This window comes from Schistocerca cancellata, chromosome 9 (assembly GCF_023864275.1).
Source record: "Schistocerca cancellata isolate TAMUIC-IGC-003103 chromosome 9, iqSchCanc2.1, whole genome shotgun sequence".
Lineage (NCBI taxonomy): Eukaryota > Metazoa > Arthropoda > Insecta > Orthoptera > Acrididae > Schistocerca > Schistocerca cancellata.
In genome coordinates, this window is record NC_064634.1 from 341,516,100 (window position 1) to 341,543,519 (window position 27,420).

A 27,420-nucleotide genomic window follows, 5' to 3' on the forward strand; every position below is an offset into this window, starting at 1 on the left:
GATGCCGGGTGTTGGCCCTGTGTGCCTCGGTCGTATGCAGTCCTGATTGTGGCGCTCACCTGCACGGCGCCAAACACGCATACGACCATCATTGGCACCAAGAAAGAAGCGACTCTCATCGCTGAAGACGACACGTCTCCATTCGTCCCTCCATTCACGCCTGTCGCGACACCACCGGAGGCGGGCTGCACGATGTTGGGGCGTGAGCGGAAGACGGCCTAACGGTGTGCGGGACCGTAGCCCAGCTTCATGGAGACGGTTGCGAATGGTCCTCGCCGATACCCCAGGAGCAACAGTGTCCCTAATTTGCTGGGAAGTGGCGGTGCGGTCCCCTACGGCACTGCGTAGGATCCTACGGTCTTGGCGTGCATCCGTGCGTCGCTGCGGTCCGGTCCCAGGTCGATGGGCACGTGCACCTTCCGCCGACCACTGGCGACAACATCGATGTACTGTGGAGACCTCACGCCCCACGTGTTGAGCAATTCGGCGGTACGTCCACCCGGCCTCCCGCATGCCCACTATACGCCCTCGCTCAAAGTCCGTCAACTGCACATACGGTTCACGTCCACGCTGTCGCGGCATGCTACCAGTGTTAAAGACTGCGATGGAGCTCCGTATGCCACGGCAAACTGGCTGACACTGACGGCGGCGGTGCACAAATGCTGCGCAGCTAGCGCCATTCGACGGCCAACACCGCGGTTCCTGGTGTGTCCGCTGTGCCGTGCGTGTGATCATTGCTTGTACAGCCCTCTCGCAGTGTCCGGAGCAAGTATGGTGGGTCTGACACACCGGTGTCAATGTGTTCTTTTTTCCATTTCCAGGAGTGTATATGTACCCTTGCCCCCCTCCCCCTCCCACGGGAGTCGTTGGAAACATTTTCTCCGGTGTTTCGTCAGATATTTGCAATTTAGTTTTAGCCATGTGTACTTTGAGTCAACTAGAAAAAACAGTGCTCGTCACGTCTTTCACACGACGCCCGGTCTCAACGGAAAGTGTCGTTGTGTTTCCCATTAAGAACAAAATGATTTTTAAAGCAGAGCTTCACGTGCTAATTCAGTAGAGCGGTCGCAGATTAGTGTAACATTTCTTTTATCGCTATGTATTAAAAGGAACGTTGAAAAACAAGAATAGCCAGTTCTCTGCCAGAGACTGAATGGAGCTGCCGCGTGATGGTAGTAGGTGGTTTGGATTCGAGTAATGAAGTTTGGGCGTGATCGATTTATGGTCAAGTTAACGTAGGATTGTTAGATGAGTAATGTACCGGTATGTGTTTGCAAGACTCACCAGAGCTCGTTGGCGTATAACATTGGGCTTTGGACTGCGATTTTTACTTCTCTTAGGATCGAGTAATCACTCATAACGCTAATCAATCGAGGACGAACTTTTGACTTACTTTCGTGTACATTGTGACACAATTCTTTTCCTTATTCCTTGTCAGTTTGGCCTCTCTAGTGATACCACAGCAGGTGACCCTAGTTGGTGGTTTCACACGGAAAGCCGGAATATGCCCGTCTGACAGCGAACAAAGGCCAGGTGCTTAAGTTCTCAGGCGGTTTACTACTTCCGTCGACACCATCCGTCCAGCTTATTTTGTTCCTGTTGTTTTTATCACTTATCGGGGAGAAGCGCTCACGACAACATGCTCATGGTAATATTTAATCGTTCGTAGGAACTAAATTACGTTCTCTTATAAACTGATAAAACCGCGAATAACAATGATCAGTGTATAAAAACGAGGTCGAAAAAACATAACGAACTATAGAACTGGATAATTTAAAAACTGGGCTGGTATAGCCAACCTGATAAATATACAAATTTTCGCTCCCAAGACGTTTGGATTCAGGTAAAAAAAGGAAAAAAAAACTGACAGACGGTTGTCATTGAGTGTCGGCACCCGAAATAGAGAGCAGGCACTTGAAACATTGTTTGCCCTTTCAACTCAAACTGTGTGCACTTTTCAAAAATGTTGCCTACAGATATGGGTATGCCACATGGACCACACGTTGCTGGATTTTCATGCCGAAGGAAGAATCTATAAGAATGGAAACTTCAATCCGGAGGTCCGTTGGGCAGCATTTACTTCAGCACCATAGTCGCTGAATCATTATATCGTGAGAAGATAATTCCCGCAAACAACTGAGCAACAAAGTTTGTTCCTTCGCTTAGACCCAACGGCATAGATTGCGATACAGTCACAGTCCAAGAATAAGGCATTATAAAATTTTAATTTGATAATGTAATTCAGAGTACTCTTCAATAGTGGTGTAGTAGGTCTAGGAACATTCAGGGTCTCTCTATCTGTTTAATGTTGATGGCAACATTATTGTTGTTTATGTTATGTCCTTTTGTACGGTTATTTTTTTCATAACTTGCATTTGCTTAAGGTTTTGTTAAGTTGAAGAAAGCGTTTGGAACATTAAAACTATAATATCGTGGATACTGAATTTAATTTCGTAGTTAGACGTAGCACATTTCCTTTATTTACATGGGGACCCTGTCATAGTAACACTGTTACTGGTTCAAATGGCTCTGAGCACTATGGGACTTAACATCTGAGGTCATCAGTCCTCTAGAACTTAGAACTACTTAAACCTAACTAACCTAAGGACATCACACACCTCCATGCCCGAGGCAGGATTCGAGCCTGCGACCGTAGCGGTCTCGCGGTTCCAGACTGCAGCGCCTAGAACCACTCGGCCACCACGGCCGGCAACACTGTTACTATGTGCTACGTTTTCATTACATTAATTCCTGATCAGTACTTGTTAGCTTTCCATCGCCTTCATGATAACTGGGTTGGTGTTTTACGAGGGTCCTCGCGTAGCAGGCACTTGAATCGAATTTTGCTTCGAAAAACAGACGATGTCTAGCAATATGAGATGTTAATTTAAATGGAAAACGATATGAGTCACAAATCCTTAAAATCTGGGGGAAGTAAGAGGTTTATCCTGTAAGGTAATAAGCGCGCGTAACTATGTCAGTCGTTGTGTATGGAGCTGAGAAGCTCACAGTACGCTGTTCAGAACGAGTTCAGCGCTCTCACGCGGTGTGGAAGTCGTGACGGCAGTGCAGCCCGCCATGACGTGCTGCGAACACTTTGCTGCTGTTGCTGCTGCATGCACCAGATGCCAGGGGACCAGTCACGCCTACCTGGGGCGAATCAGCGACGGCCACATTACCGCTGCAATTTCCGAGTTCCCCAGGCTACGAAATTTCTGTATGCTGGGAAAAAGGAATTTAGAGAAGTTAATGTCCGTTCATCGTGTATTACTTTTTTGACTACTTATCATGCGATCACCTCACGCGAGGTAATGTAACTAACCCGTGGAGGAAAAAAAAATCTTTGAATTGCGTTCAGATTCTTGTTCTGAAATTATCGGGTGTTAGTCGCTACACCACAGTCGACAACTGAATGCAAGCCCTACGGCTTTCATATAGAAGTATTCCCCGTCTTGTGCAGTCTCGATATTGTTGAATACTACCTGAAATCTGGATTCGCAGGGCAGAGCGGAATGGGTTGTGGAAAGGGGGCAAGAGCAGTTACTGTTGGTTATACAAGAACACACACAACTTTATTCCTCAAACCAATGCACAGTTTTCTCTTTAAAACAACAACGAGCAATTCACGGCCGAGAGCCCAAGTAACTTCTCCAGAATAAGTTTAAATTATTGCGTTTAAAACACCAGGATTTAGAGTAACGGCTGAAGGCCTTACTTAAGTAAAATTACAATATCTTCCCGACGAAAGGTCGACATAGTATTTCAGATCAGCTAAGGAAATTCTTTAAAAGCCAAGCATTTGCATATTCCGACTGAAGGCCATATTAAGGAAAATCCAACTTAATTCTTCGGCTGAAACAACAGAAAAACATCTTAAGAAAACTAGAAGTATCTTGTCGGTTGAAGGCCCAAACAATTAGCCAAGAATAATTTCAGACAACCTTAAAATAAACACTTACAGAACACGGCTGAAGGCCGTTTCAAGAATTCAAGATAATTAAAGAGAAACTTTACAGAAGGATTTACACATTAAATCCACAGATTCTGACTCAAACGCTGCTGAAGGCCTAAATACAGAGCAACAAGAATCTTAAATAAAAACACTGCTGAAGGCCTAATCTTAAAATAGTTGTCACGAAGTTCGGCTGAAGGCCAAATACTAAACATAGACAATATTAATACATGGCTGAAGGCCTGGCACAGAACCTGCTACCAAATAGAATGACAATCACAAACAACAAACATTGGTGCTCAAAAGTGTTCCAAGGGTCGGCCTGGGGAGGAAACTCTAACCACAGTTTAGGTGAGACAGGCAGCCAAGCGTAACACAAAACAATCGGTTTGCAACACGACCTAGGGACGGCTGAAGAACCAACCAACAACCTAATAAATTCCCTCAGTAACAACCGACCACCTGCCTATTCCAGTACTCAGACAGCATTCATCTGCTCAGTGTAAATCACACAAGCTACACACAATTCGACGTAAACACACTTGCACAAGAACTCGAAAAACCGTAAAAGCAATCACTGTGGAACAACAAGGACGAATCAATTCGACAGAGAGAGTTTCCACAAGTGGTCGGCGACCAAATACACCTCGTCCCGATGACACGACCAACTGAACGACGACACCTGGTCGTTCCCACTCAAGTTACGTGTGTCGGCGACGGTTGGACGAGTCTTGGCTGTCGGAAGCTGACTGCAGCTCCAACTCGACTCAACTCCATGTCCGTTCGGAACGGAGACACGACGACCCGGGAACCCTGGCTCGGAACCATCCATGCAGAGGTAACTCTTGCCCCTTGGCCACGATATCTCTGCACAAGGAAGGAACCGACCCATGTCCGGCAAGATGACCAAGTGACAAGGCCCGGAAACGGTCAAAAGACCAGATACACGTCGCCCGATGAGATGACCAACCGAACGACCTACCAACGGTCGTCCCGCTCCAATCCCATTCTGTCGGACAGGCGCACCTCACTGGTGCTCCGTCCCCGACTTCCCTGCTGCTGCGTCCGGACTGAACTCTCGACAGACGACGACCTGGAAATACTAGCAGTCGCTCCAGAGATGGTACGACAGTGCACTTATCGATAAGCGCTGCAGCTACCGCTCACGTGCAAGCAAACCAGCAAGCTAGTGACGCCAGTGAATCGAATTAAAAGGAAAACGAGGCGGCAGAGCCATAAAATCAAGATGACGAGCAACAAACGGGATGACTGCGAGCCGCATACGGCTCGCTACCTGTAGTAGAAACAGAGGATGATTCGGATATAAACGGCAACTAGTCGTGATTTATCATTCTGAAATCATTATTCTGCCATAACTTAGCTTTATATGCGACCGTTGAATGGTGGCATTTATAGATTATTGCATCGTGGATGACATTCATACAACAGATTATACATTGCAAAACATATACAGTGTGTTACAAAAAGGTACGGCCAAACTTTCAGGAAACGTTTGTAACGCCGGAAATGCATATCCTCCTATTTCCATCTATTGTACTATTATTTTTTTTCTTGTTTTGTTACCTCAAGATATGACATTTCTGTCTCTTTATATATTGTAATTGTTTTACTGTTTGTATATATATATATATATATTTATACATTTATGTCGATGTATAATTGGTTGTTTTGTAAATGTTATTGGTATTTTACGCTGGGTCTTGCCTAGGGAAAACTGCTATCGAACGATTACGTCGATAGGTCGTGTGAAGAATCAAAGTGTGTAGGATCTTTGGTAGTGTTAACTCTGCCGCGTGGAGCGCGGGCGGAGAGAGAAGGAGTCTGGCTGGAGTAGCGAGTGGAGCAGGTGTGTTGCGTGACGCTCCCGCGAGTTGCCGCGCTTTCGGGGTTTGGCAGCATGTAATTGCGCTCGACTTGCGATGATAGTTTCTGACATGATGTCGCGGACGGGAAACATTAACTAGCGCACATCAAGAGCCCGTTTCGTCTGGTGACCGTGTCGAGAAGAAGGCGCGCCAACATCCAGCTTCTGCAACAGCGACGGCCGACAATGAGTGACTGTCGCCACCTCCTCGACCGACGGCTTCAAACCTTCAATCAACCGACAAGGAAGACTGGACGCACGTAAAGTTTTAGAACTGTATGGCAGACCTCAGCTTTTCAAACTGTTCCATTTTCGTCAATATAATTACAGCATCTTAGCATGAACTTTTGTTGCTCATTGTCCCAATTGCATTACCAAGCAGAGTCCCTTCCTTTTCCGAAATGAACCCGAATGTCGTTGAGATTCAAACGCCAGCATTAAAGTAATATAGCTAATTCTATTTCACTGCTTTAATTTCAAAGTTCAGTTAGCTGGCTACAATATTCAGATTACACAAGCACAAATTAAGAGTGCGAGTTTTGTTACCATATTTTAGCTTACCTGTGACTGCAGCTCAGCTTGGTACGTACTAAATTTTACTATTGTTAATTGTTCAGAATCATTTAATTCAGGCTCAAAGTTAAATCTCTTCTTTCTAAATTGCGTAGATTCAAGTAGCTTTTGAAATGATTGTTGAGGTAGTCCAAGACTAACCGTATTTTACTGAATTTCGATGTGCTTCAGAAAGAAAGCTCACTATTAACTTCAGTCACTAAATTAACTTTCGATTTTACGGTTTTATTAATTCTTTTGCTAAATTAAGTCAGGGTGTAGCGAAATTTATTACTTCTGACAAACTTTCAGTTTTCACACTACACGTGTCAACCTTCAGTTGCCACGCTTCTAGTGCTAATTATATGTGTAATAACCTTTCTTTTTCAGTTACTATAGTAATTGTCCTTAGGACTGGCGACCGTGATTTCCCCCAAATCTCAAATACCTAATTACCGCTAGTTAATTGTTAATGTAACGGCTGCACATTTACTTTCTTTATTAACTTTACCCCTTTTCAAAATTAATTTCCACCAGTTTCATTAGCACATTTCCTTTCATTTAGATGTAACCCTTTCCTCCCTCTTTACCGACAGGTTAACTTCGGTGACGATTGCTTTTCCAAAACTCCCATTAGGTACACGCGGTTTCATTTTTCACTGTCATTAAGGTCGGTAAGTGAGGGGGAGGTTACACGTGGCGACCTGGTGACAGGACAATCTTCAGATTTGAGGTTGTTCTGGACACGAATTTTGCATTGTGCAAATCTTGTAACAAAGTATTGGTTACGTACAGGCCGTTACGTCAGCGAGAATAAGTAGTGGGAGTAATCCTAATTATATTTGAGATTTGGCATTTATATTGAAAATTATTAAAATGAGTGAAGGCAACAATTGCAAAAATTTGGTAGACTTTGATACGGAACAATCGGTCGAACAGTGGGAAACGCGCACCGCGGTACCCATTGTTCAGGGGCAGGCGGCTAGCATGAAAGACGCGACCGCCGAAACGCAACAAAGAGCAGAAATGGAATTCCAAACTTTAGAAAATGTTTCGGAATCGGAAGTGAAAATCAAACGTGAATCCCTTTATGACGAATACGGGGGGACAATTAAAGAGGAAGCCGCTACGGAAGTGGAACCGGTAGTTTCCGGGAATTTAACTGATTTATTGAATGTTTTGATTAACGAAATCAAGAGTCAATCGGCCAAGCTAGATAATCAGAACAAAGCTATTAACGTTGTTAACAACAATGTTGGAGTTGTTAATACAAAAGTTGATAAAATCAAAGAAGATATTGTTGTAATTAATACCGAAATCGGTAAACAGGAAATGATAGGCGTTCAGGCGGAAATTGCGAGCATAAATACTCGTTTTGATTCCGAAATTAGCAGAATCGAGAAAAGTGTAGGAGAAGCAGTTGCTCCGATCATCGAGAATAAGGTGACGGAACAAATTCAATTAGTGAAAAAAGAGGATCAACAGAAGGTGGAAACTTTAAAGGCTTTAGTGTCCGAAGTAGACACTAAAGTGAGGGAGCAGGCTAATACCTGCGAAGAGAAAAAGAGGGAAGTGGAAACGCTTGCGACAACCACTTGCCAAGTAATTACGAGAGTGTCGGAATTAGAAAAGAAACTTGACGAAAAACAGAGCTATGTGCCAATCTGTGCACATAGTTCGGAATTGTTGACGAAAGAGGAGCGGTTCGACCCCTTGAAAAAAGGCGGTATACACGCGACGGATTTCATTAAAAATTGTGAAAGAGTTTTACCCAGATCATGGACTAATGAGAGAAAAATTAATGCGGTTATTGATGTGCTGGCTGGTGATGCCAAGCGTTGGGGCTTAAACCTCAACATTACGAACCTGACTTCTGACGAGTTTAAAAATTTGTTTCTGGCTGAATACTGGTCAGAGAAAAAACAGCAAAGTGTCTGGCGCGAATTTGTCGTATCGAGGCCTTTCGATGCGAATTCGCGCGGTTCGATGAGGGAGTTTTGTGAGGGCTGGATCCGCAAGTTGGAATATTTGCGTGATCGCCGCACGGAATCCGAAATAGTCTGGGAACTCTACAGGAAGCTTCCAGATGACACAAAACGCTACGTAGGAAGCAATCACAGGACAATCAATGATTTCCTGGACAGAGTTGAGGACGAGGACAATTGGCGCAATAATCGCGACAGTGGTAGAGGCCGTGGTAACAACAACGGGTACCACAGCAACCACAACAACGATAACCATGGGAATAATGCATACCGCAACCATGGCAGCAATAACAATAATGGTTCGGACCGTAATAACAATCGGTACAATGCAAATAATAACAGGAATGACGGAAACCAGTATCATACTAGCGTGATACGGGCTTCGCAGAATGGTAATAACGCCAGAGAGTGTGATCAGCCGCCTCAGCAGCATCCGGGGAGCGTATCTGCTGGGACGAGACAGGGAAACCATTAGCCGCGCCGGTGAGGGGCCGAGCGGGCGTGGAGAAATTTTGGCGGCCCAATAACAGGAGAAAACCCAGGTATCGTCATTATGAAAATTCCGTGTGGAATAATCAACGGCGGGAGTGTGTGCCAGTGTTAGGAGAAAGGAGTGCGCCCACAAGTAGTAGATCAGCTGTATACACGGCAGTAGAAAATACATTCGCTGTCAGTGAGAACAATTTAAGTAGTGTTCTGGAAATCGATCATAAAGTGGCAGCTGTAATACCCACAGCGGAACTGGAGATTGAGTTTAAGAATGATTCGCAATTGTTGAGAGAAGATCAGATGTCGGATAACACGTCCGTCATCGAGCGAGGGGATGCAGAGAGGGATGAGGTCTGGTTAAGGCAGTTCGGTCGCTTATACGACGAACTAAGAGATTATAGGGGTCTGTATGGGAGAAGCGTTTATGGGGAGCGCGTGCAGGATTTTCCGCGTCTCGTCCCGCAGGAAGATAGTGTTTGTGAAATGATAGAAAGTTCTGGCCCTAATCGGCAGACTTTACTAGAAATAGTTGATGTTAAGGGGGAGCACGTGCAAGATTCGTCGTGTTTCGTCCCGCAGGAGTTAGATGTTGAAGTAGTAACGGAAAGTTCTGGCCCTAACCGGCAGACCTTACCGAAAGTTTCAGTGGTAGACGTAACCGACCCATCCGACGCAAACCTCCAGTTTAAACATTGCGAGAGTATTAAGGAGAAAGATTGCGAAAATTTTAGTGATAGCCGGACACGATTGGTAGAAAAGCACATAGATTACAGCGTGTATGAGGTTAGAGCTGACATTATACGGTCAGACGATAGCAGTGTGGGTTGCGCAGATCCAGAGGAAGTATTGCAGATACTACTGGGCACATTCCTCCAGGTAGATTGGCAGATGAGATCAATCTGACCAAAGTGGAATCAACGAAGGTGACGATTAATGAATTGATAGCAAAGCAACACTCACTAGTTGACGAGTTACAGGAAAAGGTTTCGGTATTGGAGGCTAAGCTACAGACTAAGCCTCAGGACAAACGTGTTGAAATTAAAACTGTATGTGAACAGAGGCTGAAAAAGCCGCCAGATAAGCCAGATTTAGGATCAAAGCCGGATGGTTTTTTCTGGAATGACCTGGATATAGACGAGGATTTACTATGGGAAAAGAAAGAAACAGTCGAGGACAAGTGTAGACAGATAGTAGTGTCTGTTAATATGCATGACCTACAACTAAACGTGTTGATTGACACCGGTGCAGAATTGAGTGCTGTATCTGGGAAAATATTTGAGTTACTGAAAGACAGACCTGGCATCGTAGTTATGCCAGTAACAGGAGTGAAAATTATCGGTGCTACTGGGAAGGCCAGTAAACCGGTCACAAAACAGATTTTTGTCAACTTCGAGATATGTGGGGCACGATTTGAACAAGAGTTTGTCGTCGTGCCAGACTTGACTACGGAAGTAATTATCGGGTTAGACTGGCTATTAAAGTACCGTGCAGTGATTAATTGCGAAAGTAAAACTTTGACATGTACGTCACAAAATAAAACAATAGTAGTTAGTTTTGACGAGGCAGGAGACGGTGTGCATAGGCAATACCAGCCTATACACATTGTTAACTGGCCGGATGCTATTGACGTAGGTATGAATTTGAACTACTGTAATGTGAGGAATCTCGGCAGTGACAAAAGTGTAGAAGTGAATTGGAAGAGATAATCAAATTCCCTCCACGGATTGACATTAGTATTGGTGTGAAAAAAGGTCGTTTGCGAGAAGTAATGAAGCTAAAAGCCGATGCTCGCATACGTCGTCATGACGCAAAAGCGCGTTTTGCTAAGTTTGCAATCGGAGACTTAGTACTTGTAAAAGCTCATGAGAAATCGAGCGAGATAGACAATGAAATCTCTAAATTTAAGTTTGTTTATAATGGACCATATAAAGTCATTGGTATACCTCACACAAATGCTTATTGCTTAGAGTATCCAAGCTCTGGAAAACTATTAGGTATACGGAACATTGTAGACCTGAAATTGTACCAACCTAGGATTGATTAATACCACACAATGGGTAATTTGTACAGTATGTAAATATAGAGTGTAAGATTTAAGGATGTGCCATGTTACGATGCTTTTGCCTGACCTAGAGGTCATTAAAGAAGTTGTAATTAATAAGTAATTAATTTTGACTAAATGATTTAAGAGTAACTGATTAGTAATCATCTGAAAAATCCAAGCTGCTAGTTTAAGTTTTCAGCTGAGTCACAGTAGATTAAGGAATGTAAATATGATTTTGTAACTTTCTGTAATATTTCATGAAAGTGTGTTTTTATTAGTCATTGCCGATGTACTTAGACGCGGTTTTAAGTTTCAGGCTAGTACATGCGTGTGATGATGGACAGTGTTGAGTTATCCACTGTGATAGTATTAAGGGACTCCTTGAGATTACTCGGGAGTGAGTTTTTCCTAAAGAATTCAGTGAAACGGACGTTCTGGAAACGCCGTTACAAGGGCGAGTGAGATCAAGCGTGCCGCACAGGCGGACGCAACAATACTTGCGAGGCGAAGCCGCTGTCGGCTCTGTGCCGCTGTCGGCTCTTGTGCCGCTGTCGGCATTCTTTGTACTTGCGGGTACGGAAGGCGGAACTGTTTTTCTTCCTGGACAGCTGAAAGAATTCTACTGTCAATATTTATGTTTTATTTTATCTGCTGTATATTATTTTCTTGTTTAGCGTTAATTGGACATGACGAGAATATTAATTATGAAAAGGTTACATAAAAATGTGTATTCTATGTAATTAATTATTAGTTTGCGTATTTTGATATACCTGTTTTTTATGACCATGTACTCTGATCAATTTTGCAAATAGTATTCCATTTCTTATAGTGTTACGAATTTTAATGATTTTGGAATAGCTAAACCATTTTCTATGATTTCTATGAATTTTGATATGTTGTCAACCTGTTTTATTTTGTGCAAGATGACAGAGTGGAATAAGATTAGGAGTGTCTCCACTCAATTATTATTGTCTAAAAAATTGGGTTATGGTTAATTAGACAAATGCTAAATTTTTTTGATGTTTTGAGCATATGCATTTCCGCTGTTTCTTTTTTGGGACATTTTCTGAGTCTGTTTACGTTACACGAACATCCTCAGACAATGTGGGGCACGTGTAACGCCGGAAATGCATATCCTCCTATTTCCATCTATTGTACTATTATTTTTTTTCTTGTTTTGTTACCTCAAGATATGACATTTCTGTCTCTTTATATATTGTAATTGTTTTACTGTTTGTATATATATATATTTATACATTTATGTCGATGTATAATTGGTTGTTTTGTAAATGTTATTGGTATTTTACGCTGGGTCTTGCCTAGGGAAAACTGCTATCGAACGATTACGTCGATAGGTCGTGTGAAGAATCAAAGTGTGTAGGATCTTTGGTAGTGTTAACTCTGCCGCGTGGAGCGCGGGCGGAGAGAGAAGGAGTCTGGCTGGAGTAGCGAGTGGAGCAGGTGTGTTGCGTGACGCTCCCGCGAGTTGCCGCGCTTTCGGGGTTTGGCAGCATGTAATTGCGCTCGACTTGCGATGATAGTTTCTGACATGATGTCGCGGACGGGAAACATTAACTAGCGCACATCAAGAGCCCGTTTCGTCTGGTGACCGTGTCGAGAAGAAGGCGCGCCAACATCCAGCTTCTGCAACAGCGACGGCCGACAATGAGTGACTGTCGCCACCTCCTCGACTGACGGCTTCAAACCTTCAATCAACCGACAAGGAAGACTGGACGCACGTAAAGTTTTAGAACTGTATGGCAGACCTCAGCTTTTCAAACTGTTCCATTTTCGTCAATATAATTACAGCATCTTAGCATGAACTTTTGTTGCTCATTGTCCCAATTGCATTACCAAGCAGAGTCCCTTCCTTTTCCGAAATGAACCCGAATGTCGTTGAGATTCAAACGCCAGCATTAAAGTAATATAGCTAATTCTATTTCACTGCTTTAATTTCAAAGTTCAGTTAGCTGGCTACAATATTCAGATTACACAAGCACAAATTAAGAGTGCGAGTTTTGTTACCATATTTTAGCTTACCTGTGACTGCAGCTCAGCTTGGTACGTACTAAATTTTACTATTGTTAATTGTTCAGAATCATTTAATTCAGGCTCAAAGTTAAATCTCTTCTTTCTAAATTGCGTAGATTCAAGTAGCTTTTGAAATGATTGTTGAGGTAGTCCAAGACTAACCGTATTTTACTGAATTTCGATGTGCTTCAGAAAGAAAGCTCACTATTAACTTCAGTCACTAAATTAACTTTCGATTTTACGGTTTTATTAATTCTTTTGCTAAATTAAGTCAGGGTGTAGCGAAATTTATTACTTCTGACAAACTTTCAGTTTTCACACTACACGTGTCAACCTTCAGTTGCCACGCTTCTAGTGCTAATTATATGTGTAATAACCTTTCTTTTTCAGTTACTATAGTAATTGTCCTTAGGACTGGCGACCGTGATTTCCCCCAAATCTCAAATACCTAATTACCGCTAGTTAATTGTTAATGTAACGGCTGCACATTTACTTTCTTTATTAACTTTACCCCTTTTCAAAATTAATTTCCACCAGTTTCATTAGCACATTTCCTTTCATTTAGATGTAACCCTTTCCTCCCTCTTTACCGACAGGTTAACTTCGGTGACGATTGCTTTTCCAAAACTCCCATTAGGTACACGCGGTTTCATTTTTCACTGTCATTAAGGTCGGTAAGTGAGGGGGAGGTTACACGTGGCGACCTGGTGACAGGACAATCTTCAGATTTGAGGTTGTTCTGGACACGAATTTTGCATTGTGCAAATCTTGTAACAAAGTATTGGTTACGTACAGGCCGTTACGTCAGCGAGAATAAGTAGTGGGAGTAATCCTAATTATATTTGAGATTTGGCATTTATATTGAAAATTATTAAAATGAGTGAAGGCAACAATTGCAAAAATTTGGTAGACTTTGATACGGAACAATCGGTCGAACAGTGGGAAACGCGCACCGCGGTACCCATTGTTCAGGGGCAGGCGGCTAGCATGAAAGACGCGACCGCCGAAACGCAACAAAGAGCAGAAATGGAATTCCAAACTTTAGAAAATGTTTCGGAATCGGAAGTGAAAATCAAACGTGAATCCCTTTATGACGAATACGGGGGGACAATTAAAGAGGAAGCCGCTACGGAAGTGGAACCGGTAGTTTCCGGGAATTTAACTGATTTATTGAATGTTTTGATTAACGAAATCAAGAGTCAATCGGCCAAGCTAGACAATCAGAACAAAGCTATTAACGTTGTTAACAACAATGTTGGAGTTGTTAATACAAAAGTTGATAAAATCAAAGAAGATATTGTTGTAATTAATACCGAAATCGGTAAACAGGAAATGATAGGCGTTCAGGCGGAAATTGCGAGCATAAATACTCGTTTTGATTCCGAAATTAGCAGAATCGAGAAAAGTGTAGGAGAAGCAGTTGCTCCGATCATCGAGAATAAGGTGACGGAACAAATTCAATTAGTGAAAAAAGAGGATCAACAGAAGGTGGAAACTTTAAAGGCTTTAGTGTCCGAAGTAGACACTAAAGTGAGGGAGCAGGCTAATACCTGCGAAGAGAAAAAGAGGGAAGTGGAAACGCTTGCGACAACCACTTGCCAAGTAATTACGAGAGTGTCGGAATTAGAAAAGAAACTTGACGAAAAACAGAGCTATGTGCCAATCTGTGCACATAGTTCGGAATTGTTGACGAAAGAGGAGCGGTTCGACCCCTTGAAAAAAGGCGGTATACACGCGACGGATTTCATTAAAAATTGTGAAAGAGTTTTACCCAGATCATGGACTAATGAGAGAAAAATTAATGCGGTTATTGATGTGCTGGCTGGTGATGCCAAGCGTTGGGGCTTAAACCTCAACATTACGAACCTGACTTCTGACGAGTTTAAAAATTTGTTTCTGGCTGAATACTGGTCAGAGAAAAAACAGCAAAGTGTCTGGCGCGAATTTGTCGTATCGAGGCCTTTCGATGCGAATTCGCGCGGTTCGATGAGGGAGTTTTGTGAGGGCTGGATCCGCAAGTTGGAATATTTGCGTGATCGCCGCACGGAATCCGAAATAGTCTGGGAACTCTACAGGAAGCTTCCAGATGACACAAAACGCTACGTAGGAAGCAATCACAGGACAATCAATGATTTCCTGGACAGAGTTGAGGACGAGGACAATTGGCGCAATAATCGCGACAGTGGTAGAGGCCGTGGTAACAACAACGGGTACCACAGCAACCACAACAACGATAACCATGGGAATAATGCATACCGCAACCATGGCAGCAATAACAATAATGGTTCGGACCGTAATAACAATCGGTACAATGCAAATAATAACAGGAATGACGGAAACCAGTATCATACTAGCGTGATACGGGCTTCGCAGAATGGTAATAACGCCAGAGAGTGTGATCAGCCGCCTCAGCAGCATCCGGGGAGCATATCTGCTGGGACGAGACAGGGAAACCATTAGCCGCGCCGGTGAGGGGCCGAGCGGGCGTGGAGAAATTTTGGCGGCCCAATAACAGGAGAAAACCCAGGTATCGTCATTATGAAAATTCCGTGTGGAATAATCAACGGCGGGAGTGTGTGCCAGTGTTAGGAGAAAGGAGTGCGCCCACAAGTAGTAGATCAGCTGTATACACGGCAGTAGAAAATACATTCGCTGTCAGTGAGAACAATTTAAGTAGTGTTCCGGAAATCGATCATAAAGTGGCAGCTGTAATACCCACAGCGGAACTGGAGATTGAGTTTAAGAATGATTCGCAATTGTTGAGAGAAGATCAGATGTCGGATAACACGTCCGTCATCGAGCGAGGGGATGCAGAGAGGGATGAGGTCTGGTTAAGGCAGTTCGGTCGCTTATACGACGAACTAAGAGATTATAGGGGTCTGTATGGGAGAAGCGTTTATGGGGAGCGCGTGCAGGATTTTCCGCGTCTCGTCCCGCAGGAAGATAGTGTTTGTGAAATGATAGAAAGTTCTGGCCCTAATCGGCAGACTTTACTAGAAATAGTTGATGTTAAGGGGGAGCACGTGCAAGATTCGTCGTGTTTCGTCCCGCAGGAGTTAGATGTTGAAGTAGTAACGGAAAGTTCTGGCCCTAACCGGCAGACCTTACCGAAAGTTTCAGTGGTAGAAGTAACCGACCCATCCGACGCAAACCTCCAGTTTAAACATTGCGAGAGTATTAAGGAGAAAGATTGCGAAAATTTTAGTGATAGCCGGACACGATTGGTAGAAAAGCACATAGATTACAGCGTGTATGAGGTTAGAGCTGACATTATACGGTCAGACGATAGCAGTGTTGGTTGCGCAGATCCAGAGGAAGTAATTGCAGATACTACTGGGCACATTCCTCCAGGTAGATTGGCAGATGAGATCAATCTGACCAAAGTGGAATCAACGAAGGTGACGATTAATGAATTGATAGCAAAGCAACACTCACTAGTTGACGAGTTACAGGAAAAGGTTTCGGTATTGGAGGCTAAGCTACAGACTAAGCCTCAGGACAAACGTGTTGAAATTAAAACTGTATGTGAACAGAGGCTGAAAAAGCCGCCAGATAAGCCAGATTTAGGATCAAAGCCGGATGGTTTTTTCTGGAATGACCTGGATATAGACGAGGATTTACTATGGGAAAAGAAAGAAACAGTCGAGGACAAGTGTAGACAGATAGTAGTGTCTGTTAATATGCATGACCTACAACTAAACGTGTTGATTGACACCGGTGCAGAATTGAGTGCTGTATCTGGGAAAATATTTGAGTTACTGAAAGACAGACCTGGCATCGTAGTTATGCCAGTAACAGGAGTGAAAATTATCGGTGCTACTGGGAAGGCCAGTAAACCGGTCACAAAACAGATTTTTGTCAACTTCGAGATATGTGGGGCACGATTTGAACAAGAGTTTGTCGTCGTGCCAGACTTGACTACGGAAGTAATTATCGGGTTAGACTGGCTATTAAAGTACCGTGCAGTGATTAATTGCGAAAGTAAAACTTTGACATGTACGTCACAAAATAAAACAATAGTAGTTAGTTTTGACGAGGCAGGAGACGGTGTGCATAGGCAATACCAGCCTATACACATTGTTAACTGGCCGGATGCTATTGACGTAGGTATGAATTTGAACTACTGTAATGTGAGGAATCTCGGCAGTGACAAAAGTGTAGAAGTGAATTGGAAGAGATAATCAAATTCCCTCCACGGATTGACATTAGTATTGGTGTGAAAAAAGGTCGTTTGCGAGAAGTAATGAAGCTAAAAGCCGATGCTCGCATACGTCGTCATGACGCAAAAGCGCGTTTTGCTAAGTTTGCAATCGGAGACTTAGTACTTGTAAAAGCTCATGAGAAATCGAGCGAGATAGACAATGAAATCTCTAAATTTAAGTTTGTTTATAATGGACCATATAAAGTCATTGGTATACCTCACACAAATGCTTATTGCTTAGAGTATCCAAGCTCTGGAAAACTATTAGGTATACGGAACATTGTAGACCTGAAATTGTACCAACCTAGGATTGATTAATACCACACAATGGGTAATTTGTACAGTATGTAAATATAGAGTGTAAGATTTAAGGATGTGCCATGTTACGATGCTTTTGCCTGACCTAGAGGTCATTAAAGAAGTTGTAATTAATAAGTAATTAATTTTGACTAAATGATTTAAGAGTAACTGATTAGTAATCATCTGAAAAATTCAAGCTGCTAGTTTAAGTTTTCAGCTGAGTCACAGTAGATTAAGGAATGTAAATATGATTTTGTAACTTTCTGTAATATTTCATGAAAGTGTGTTTTTATTAGTCATTGCCGATGTACTTAGACGCGGTTTTAAGTTTCAGGCTAGTACATGCGTGTGATGATGGACAGTGTTGAGTTATCCACTGTGATAGTATTAAGGGACTCCTTGAGATTACTCGGGAGTGAGTTTTTCCTAAAGAATTCAGTGAAACGGACGTTCTGGAAACGCCGTTACAAGGGCGAGTGAGATCAAGCGTGCCGCACAGGCGGACGCAACAATACTTGCGAGGCGAAGCCGCTGTCGGCTCTGTGCCGCTGTCGGCTCTTGTGCCGCTGTCGGCATTCTTTGTACTTGCGGGTACGGAAGGCGGAACTGTTTTTCTTCCTGGACAGCTGAAAGAATTCTACTGTCAATATTTATGTTTTATTTTATCTGCTGTATATTATTTTCTTGTTTAGCGTTAATTGGACATGACGAGAATATTAATTATGAAAAGGTTACATAAAAATGTGTATTCTATGTAATTAATTATTAGTTTGCGTATTTTGATATACCTGTTTTTTATGACCATGTACTCTGATTAATTTTGCAAATAGTATTCCATTTCTTATAGTGTTACGAATTTTAATGATTTTGGAATAGCTAAACCATTTTCTATGATTTCTATCATTTGTATCACAGCCGTCCACAATACGAGCACGAAGAGTCTCTAAATTTGGTACCAGGGTTGCGCAGACAAGAGCTTTCAAATGCCCCCATAAATGAAAGACAAGACGGTTGAGGTCAGGGCATGGAATTGGTCCACCTCTACCAATCCATTGGTCACCGAATCTGTTGTTGAGAAGCGAACGAACACTTCGACTGAAATGTGCAGGAGCTCCATCGTGCGTGAACCACATGTTGTGTCGTACTTGTAAAGGCACATGTTCCAGCAGCACAGATAGAGTATCCCGTATGAAATCATGATAACGTGCTCCATTGAGCGTAGATGGAAGAACATGGGGCCCAATCAAGACATCACCAACAATACCTGCCCAAACGTTCACAGAAAATCTGTGTTGATGACGTGATTACACAATTGCGTGCGGATTCTCGTCAGCCCACACATGTTGATTGTGAAAATTTACAATTTGATCACGTTGGAATGAAGCCTCATGAAATGAGGATTGACTCATTGTTGGATGAACCATTCGCAGAAGTGTACCCGTGGAGGCCAATCAGCTGCTGATAGTGCCTGCACACGCTGTACATGGTACGGAAACAACTGGTTCTCCCGTAGCACTCTCCATACAGTGACGTGGTCAACGTTACCTTGTACAGCAGAAACTTCTCTGACGCTGACATTATGGTTATCGTCAACTGCACGAAGAATTGCCTCGTCCATTGCAGGTGTCCTCGTCGTTCTAGGTCTTCCCCAGTCGCGAGTCATAAGCTGGAATGTTCCGTGCTCCCTAAGACGCCGATCAATTGCTTCGAACGTCTTCCTGTCGGGACACCTTCGTTCTGGAAATCTGTCTCGATACAAACGTACCGCGCCACGGCTATTGCCCCTTGCTAATCCATACATCAAATGGGCACCTGCCAACTCCGCATTTGTAAACATTGCACTGACTGCAAAACCACGTTCGTGATGAACACTAACATGTTGATACTACGTACTGATGTGCTCGATGCTAGTACTGTAGAGCAATGAGTCGCATGTCAACTCAAGCACCGAAGTCAACATTACCTTCCTTCAATTGGGCCAACTGGCGGTGAATCGAGGAAGTACAGTACATACTGAAGAAACTAAAATGAGCTCTAACATGGAAATTAAGCGTTTCCGGACACATGTCCACATAACATCTTTTCTTTATTTGTGTGTGAGGAATGTTTCCTGAAAGTTTGGCCGTACCTTTTTGTAACACTCTGTATGTACATGGGGTAGCCGGCCGCGGTGGTCTAGCGGTTCTAGGCGCTCAATCCGGAGCCGCGCGACTGCTACGGTCGCAGGTTCGAATCCTGCCTCGGGCATGGATGTGTGTGATGTCATTAGGTTAGGTTTAAGTAGTTCTAAGTTCTAGGGGACTGATGACCATAGATGTTAAGTCCCATAGTGCTCAGAGCCATTTGAACCATTTTTTTGTACATGGGGCATAATCAATATGGCCATAGTAAAATTACTTTTCTCATGTATTTTATTGCAAATTCCATTTGTTTGTTAAATTTCATTCAAACATGGTACAAATAATGAGGAACAAAATTATAAGTTTTTTTTTAAAATTCAGGTAAGTAAGAAAATACGAGAATGAAGTACAGTTGGGAAAAGAGCGAGCAGAACTCACACAGTCTAATGTACTTGAATTGGCACGGATCACCTGCAGCATGAAATACGCAAGTATCTCAAAAGAACATGCTCGTGATCCTTCTGGTAGCCGCTCAACATTGTAAGACGACAGTCCGTAAGCAAAAACAGACCTAAATTGTCAGGCACCACAACGCGTATATCAATATGTTAAGTAGATTCCTATTTAATTTTGAGATTCTTGAGCCGTGGCGTCCTCCGTGAGGGCGCGTGCCTACTTTCACCACTCGCGCGTGCGTTCCATCGACTCTGACCCTCGACGTATCATCTTTGCTTGGTTACGTGTACCCTCTGGGGCTGTGTGGTAGTGGCGAGAACTGATCCGTACCGTACTTCTGCCACAACACACGCCCAACCAATGAGGCCATACTGATCGCAATCGCGTGAGGTGCGCTTGTTTTGAAGGTTGAAGCCAGAACTTCGCGCTCGTTGCAATTCTAAAGAATGTGTGAACAACTAATAAAATAGTCAAAGTGATATATCTACGTTACCTTTATGGTTTTGACATGTTGTTGTTGTGGTCTTCATTCCTGAGACTGGTTTGATGCAGCTCTCCATGCTACCCTATCCTGTGCAAGTTTCTTCATCTCGCAGTACCTACTGCAACCTACATCCTTCTGAATATGCTTAGTGTATTCGTCACTTGGTCTCCCTCTACGATTTTTACCCTCCACGCTGCCCTCATATGCTAAATTGGTGATCCCTTGATGCCTCAGAACATGTCCTACCAACCGATCCCTTCTTCTCGTCAAGTTGTGCCACAGACTCCTCTTCTCCCCAATTCTATTCAATACCTCCTCATTAGTTATGTGATCTACCCATCTAATCTTCAGCATTCTTCTGTAGCACCACATTTCGAAAGCTTCTATTCTTTGACATAAGAGTCAATAAATGCCTCGTTGTAATATTTCATAGAGCAGGCGGAAGGTATGAGGAAAGGAACATATCTCATGGTATGAGTAAGTAGCAACAGCTCACATACTCGTATGTTTGCTTTTGTACTGTATGTAAGAATACATATGACATTACAAATAGTCTTACCTGAAATACATCAGTGTTTAAATAGTTAATGAATATTTTGAGGGGTTTAAGAAGTTTAGTATTTACAGACGTAGCTTAATGGTGTATTTTAACCAACAGCCACCTTACTGTTAATAATGTCTTACCACGATATTGTTACGAAATTTCAGGGTTCTAAAAAGGAAAAAAGACTCTTGGACGCCAGGGTAAAAACAGTTTACAGGGCGAACTAGTACGTACAAATACTTCAAGAGTTTGTTCACAGCACTATGTAAAAGATGTCATGGCTTTAAATGATCAGACGAGGAGACTTTGAGAAGGAACTGTTCCCTTGTTTCTCTTTCAAGCTCAACCTATTAGAAAAAAATAGTCACTACAAGAAATCCTCTTAATCGTGAAGAAACTGCAAACAAAAATTTAGACGTTTGTCTTAAAAGTTCATCGGCATTTAGTGATGTGCCAGATTTAATGGTTTCTTTATTCCTACAAGATACACTGTGAAAGTGTGCAAATTGAAGGCTTGCATTTAGAGAAAGTGATACATATTTGCAATGTGTGTTAGATGCAGTACACCGTCAGGTTACAACACAAAGAATGTGAGCCTAATTTCATTTCGTCTTTAAACTTACATGCAATACGTTTAAATCCTTTCGATAAACATGTTTACAAATATATAAAGGCAATATCTGAAAATTATCTTATCCACATAGCTTATGCCACTAAAGTCTTCAATAATTACAGATCTGTATATAGTAATCTGGCTATATAATTTTGAAGCTCGAAGCATTCGCATTCGCCCTTTACCATCACAAATGGGCTTATTTTTGTTAGCTATGGTTTCAGCTGAGACACAGGCAAGAGCAACGTGAAACACTGCCTCGTAATGAGCTCCATCCAGTGTCACCTTATTAACGTCCTCAATTGTTTCGCAGTGCTGGTTTTCCACTCGTTACAAATTAGACTGCTCCTTTGAAATGTAACCTATGCTGCTGCCTCACTTCAGAGACACTATTATCTCACTGTATAAAATCTTTTAACTCGTGAAACTTATTTCTGTTTTAACCATGGAAAAAACTTATATCCGATGGACAAAAAATGTCTCTTTTGTGGGTAGACTTTTCGTTTTCCATCCTCTTAGTTATCTTAATTGTTGTAGCAGACTCGCCCGCCCACTCAAAACGAAAAAATTCCTTTTCCGTCTGGATTTAAAAGGAAAACTGGGAAGGATGCGAAATGTTGTACTACGAGCCGACAACTGTCCAGCTAATGATTTACTGCCAAATAGGAGATTCATTGGCGCAAGACAGATCGTGGAATACTAAGATGGAAAAAAAGGATCTGCGTTAACACTAACTCTCTGCTGGAATATACTGTTGGTAATTGAGCTAGGGCAAACCGTGAAGAATGTACATAATGTTCATCCATACTACTGGCCATTAAAATTGCTACACCAAGAGGATATGCAGATGATAAACAGGTATTCATTAGACAAATATATTATACTAGAACTGACATATGATTACATTTTCAAGCAATTTGGGCGCATAGATCCTGAGAAATCAGTACCCAGAACAGCCACCTCTGGGCGTAATAACGGCCTTAATACTCCTGGGCATTGAGTCAAACAGAGCTAGGATGCCCTGTAGAAGTACAGCTGCTCATGTAGCTTCAACACGATACCACAGTTCATCAAAAGTAGTTCAAAATGGTTCAAATGGCTCTGAGCACTATGGGCCTAGAACCGCTCAGCCACTCCGGCCGGCTCAAGAGTAGTGACTGGCATATTGTGACTCGTTTTCAATTGGTGAGAGGTCTGGAGAATGTGCTGGCCAGGGCAGCAGTCGAACATTTTCTGTATCCAGAAAGGACCGTACAGGACCTCCAACATGCGGTCGTGCATTATCCTGCTGAAATGTAAGGTTTCGCAGGGATCGAATGAAGGGTAGAGCCACGGGTCGTCCACGGGTCGTAACACATCTGAAATGTAACATCCACTGTTCAAAGTGCCTTCAATGCGAACAAGAGGTGACCGAGACGTGTAACCAATGGCACCCCATATCATCACGCCGGGTGATACGCCAGTACGGCGATGACGAATACACGCTTCCAATGTGCGTTCACGCGATGCCGCCAAACACGGATGCGAACATCATGACGCTATAAACAGAACCTGGATTCATCCGAAAAAATGACTTTTGCCATTAGTGCACCCAGGTTCGTCGTTGAATACACCATCGCAGGCGCTCCTGTCTGTGATGCAGCGCCAAGGGTAACAGCAGCCATGGTCTCCGAGCTGATAGTCCATTCTACTGCAAGCGTCATCGAACTGTTCGTGCAGATGGTTGTTGTCTTGCAAAAGTCCCCATCTGTTGACTCAGGGATCGAGACGTTGCTGCACGATCGGTTACTGCCATGCGGATAAGATGCCTGTCATCTCGACTTCTAGTGATACGAGGCCGTTGGGATCCAGCACGGCGTTCCGTATTACCCTCCTGAACACACCGATTCCATTTTCTGCTAGCAGTCATTGGATCTCGACCCAACGCGAGCAGCAATATAATGATACGATAAAGCGCAATCGCGATAGGCTACAATCCGACTTTTATGAAAGTCGGAAACGTTCAAAATGGTTCAATTGGCTCTGAACAATATGGGACTTAGCTTCTAAGGTCATCAGTCCCCTAGATCTTAGAACTACTTAAACCTAACTAACCAAAGGACGTCACACACATCCATGCCCGGGGCAGGATTCGAAGCTGCGACCGTAGCGGTCGCGCGGTTCCAGACTGAAGCGCCTTGAACCGCTCAGCCACCTCGGCCGGCAAAGTCGGAAACGTGATGGTACACATTTCTACTCCTTACACGAGGCATCACAAGAACGTTTCACCAGGCAACGCCGGTCATCTGCTGTTTGTGTATGAGAAATCGGTTGGAAATTTCCCTCATGTCAGCTCGTTGTAGGTGTCGCCACTGGCGCCAACCTTGTGTGAATACTCTGAAAAGCTAATCATTTGCATAGCACAGCATTTTCTTCCTGTTGGTTATATTTCGCGTTTGTAGCACGTCATCTTCGTGGTGTAGCAATTTGAATGGTCAGTAGTGTATAAAGACGTTGTTGGCACAAGATAGCACTGTTCTGAACATTTCATGGAAGTTATTTTATTTCACTTCCTTTGTTACCGAAAGCAAAAGATATTCGATGGGCCGATGTCATTCTCGAACAGCATTCGCTAGGTCAAACTACAAATTTATACTGACAGCACTTGCAACCAGGGACGTGAATAGGGAGGGGAGGTGCTGAGACTGTCAGTAACACTCTCATACGTGTAAATACGATTGCCGTAAATTCATTTAAATACAGTGAGAGTTAAAATTTCAAAAGAGGTTCCTGCATGTGAGAGACAGCTTTTTACGAAGGTGAGCTTGTGTCAAGAATACGAAGATTGATACCAACCGCGAATCAAATTAATTACAGTTGATATTTATAAAGAAATAATGACTGTAGTGACAAAAATTCATTTCACGAGTTCTTACCATTACGGGAAGACGGCGCATTCCTAAAGTCAAGTTCCCGAAGCTCTTTGCAGCAAACATCAACCGCGTCTTTAAGACCTTAATGTCACAGTAGTAGTTTTACAAATAGGGGCAAAGATATGTTGCTCGGCAACTAAATGGAAAAATGTGGTAAAATATCACAACCTCCGGGAAGGAAACGACATTTAGTTTAAGGAAATCAGTGAGTGACATATTATGAATTGTTTATTTTTGATGCAGCTACACTGTTCACGATACAACCATGTCCAGTTTAGGTCCACTGTGGCCATCTTCAGATGCTACAATACGAAAAAGGAAGAGGAAATCCTGTTTTAAGAACTTAAGAAAGGTACTTTTTGCTAGCTTTACGTGTGCGTTAACTAAGGTACGATTAAAATATGTGATTTGTACTTCTTTGTTACGAATGATTTGAAATACATATATTTTAATTATCTTCTTCATCTTCATCATCATATTCTTCTTCTTCTTCTTCTTCCTCCTAAGCTAAAGCCTGCTTCCTTCTATACGCGTCTACCATGAGGTTGCCGCTTCATCTTTTCCTTGGACGGTCGATATTTCTTTTACAGCTGCTGATTTCTTTCTTATGATTTTCACACTCTTCCGTTCATCCATCCTGTCTGTTTCTGTTCATTTTATGCTTTTTGTTATGTACCCACTCAATAATGGAGTCCTCTTTACATCTTTTTCAAATGTTTTTAGTTTTCTCTCTATCTCGCAGTGTTTAATAGTCTTTTTTGATGTTTCGGGTCTTGTCTCAGCTGTGTATGTCATAATTGGTCTAACCATTGTTTTGTATATTCTTGACTTCTCATCTTTTCTTATATCCTTGTATTTACAAATAGTATCATTTAAACATCATGCCACTTCATTTGCTTCTGCTACGTTTTACCTAACTTTCTTTTCAGCATTTCGACTGCTGGGTAGTTCAGTACGAAGATATTTAAATGTGATTACCTGTTGAACAATTTATCCATTCCCTCTCAGTTTGCATCTAATTGGTTCCACAGATGTGGTCATACATTTGGTTTTTTGACTGGGTTTTATTTATTTATTTGCACGTCACCGTAGGACCAAACTGAGGAGCAAACCTCCAAGGTCATGGAACATGTCAGTACATGAAATTACAACATAAAAATAATAGCAGATAAAAATAAATGTTTATGAACCCAAAAAAGGCAGTCCATCAGTTTAAGTAAACGCAATCAACAATACAATAAGAATCAGCAAAATTTTCCAAGGAACTCCTCAACAAAATAGAAGTAGTGACCAATGAGGAAACTCTTCAGTTTCGATTTGAAGGCGCGTGGATTACTGCTAAGATTTTTGAATTAGAGTGGTAGCTTATTGAAAATGGATGCAGCAGTATACTGCACACTTTTTTACACAAGAATTAAGGAAGTCCGATGGAAATGTAGGTTTGATTTCTGCCAAGTATTAACCGAGTGAAAGCTACTTATTCTTGGGAATAATCTAATATTGTTAAGAAGAAATGACAGTAAGGAATATATATATTGAGAGGCCAATGTCAAAATACCCAGACTTGTGAACAGGGATCGACAAGAAGTTCGTGAACTTACACCACTTATTGCCCGAAACGCCGGTTTCTGAGTCAAACACACCCTTCTAGAATGGGAAGAGTTACCCCAGAATATAATAACATTCGACATAAGCGGATGAAAATAAGCAAAGTACACTTTCTTGTCAAAAGATCACTCACATCTGATACCGTTCGAATAGTATAAATGGCAGTATTAACAAGATCCTGAACGCGGGCATTCTACAACAGCTTACTATCTATCTTAACATCTAGAAATTAGAACTGCTCAGTTTCACTAATCAAATGCCAGTTCTGCGAAATTAAAACATCAGGCTTTGATGAGTTGTGTGTTAGAAACTGTAAAAACCGAGTATTACTGTGATTTAGCATTAGTTTATTTTCTACAAGCTATGAACTTAGGGCATGTACTGCACTATTTGAAACCAAGCCAATGTTGCGCACAACATCCTTTACCACCAAGCTAGTGTCATCAGCAAACAGAAATATTTTAGAGTTACCCATAATACTAGAGGGCATATCATTTGTATAAATAAGAATTAGCAGTGGCCCCAACATTGTTCCCTGGGGCACCGCCCACTTGAGAGTACCACACATCACAGCTGCTATCAACATTGTGAATAATGACCTTTTTCTGCCTGTTGCTAAAGTAAGAAGTGAACCAATTGTGAACCATTCCCCTTATTCAGTAATGGTCCAACTTCTGGAACAGTATTTTGTGATCAACAAAATCAAATGATTTAATTAAATCAAAAAATATGCCAAGCTTTCGAAACCTTTTGTTTAGCCCATCCAGTACCTCACAGAGAAAAGAGAATATAGCATTTTCAGTTGTGTAACGCCTTCTAAAGCCGAACTGCACATTTGACAGCACATTGTGTGATATAAAAGGATTAATTATCCTTACATACACAGCCTTTTCAATAACTTTTGGAAATACTGATGGCATAGAAACAGAGCTAAAATTATCTACATTATCCCTTTCTCCCTTTTTTTTACGGCACTTTACTAGTGAGTACTTTAATCGCTCAGGAAACTGATCATTCCTAAAGGAAAAATTACAAATATGGCTAAATACAGGGCTAACATGTAGAGCACAGTACTTAAATATTCTGCTAGATACTACATTATTGGTATTGGAGGGCAGCGTGGAGGGTAAAAATCGTAGATGGAGACGAAGAGATGAATACACTAAGCAGATTCAGAAGGATGTAGGTTGCAGTAGTTACTGGGAGATGAAGAAGCTTGCACAGGATAGCGTAGCGTAGAGAGC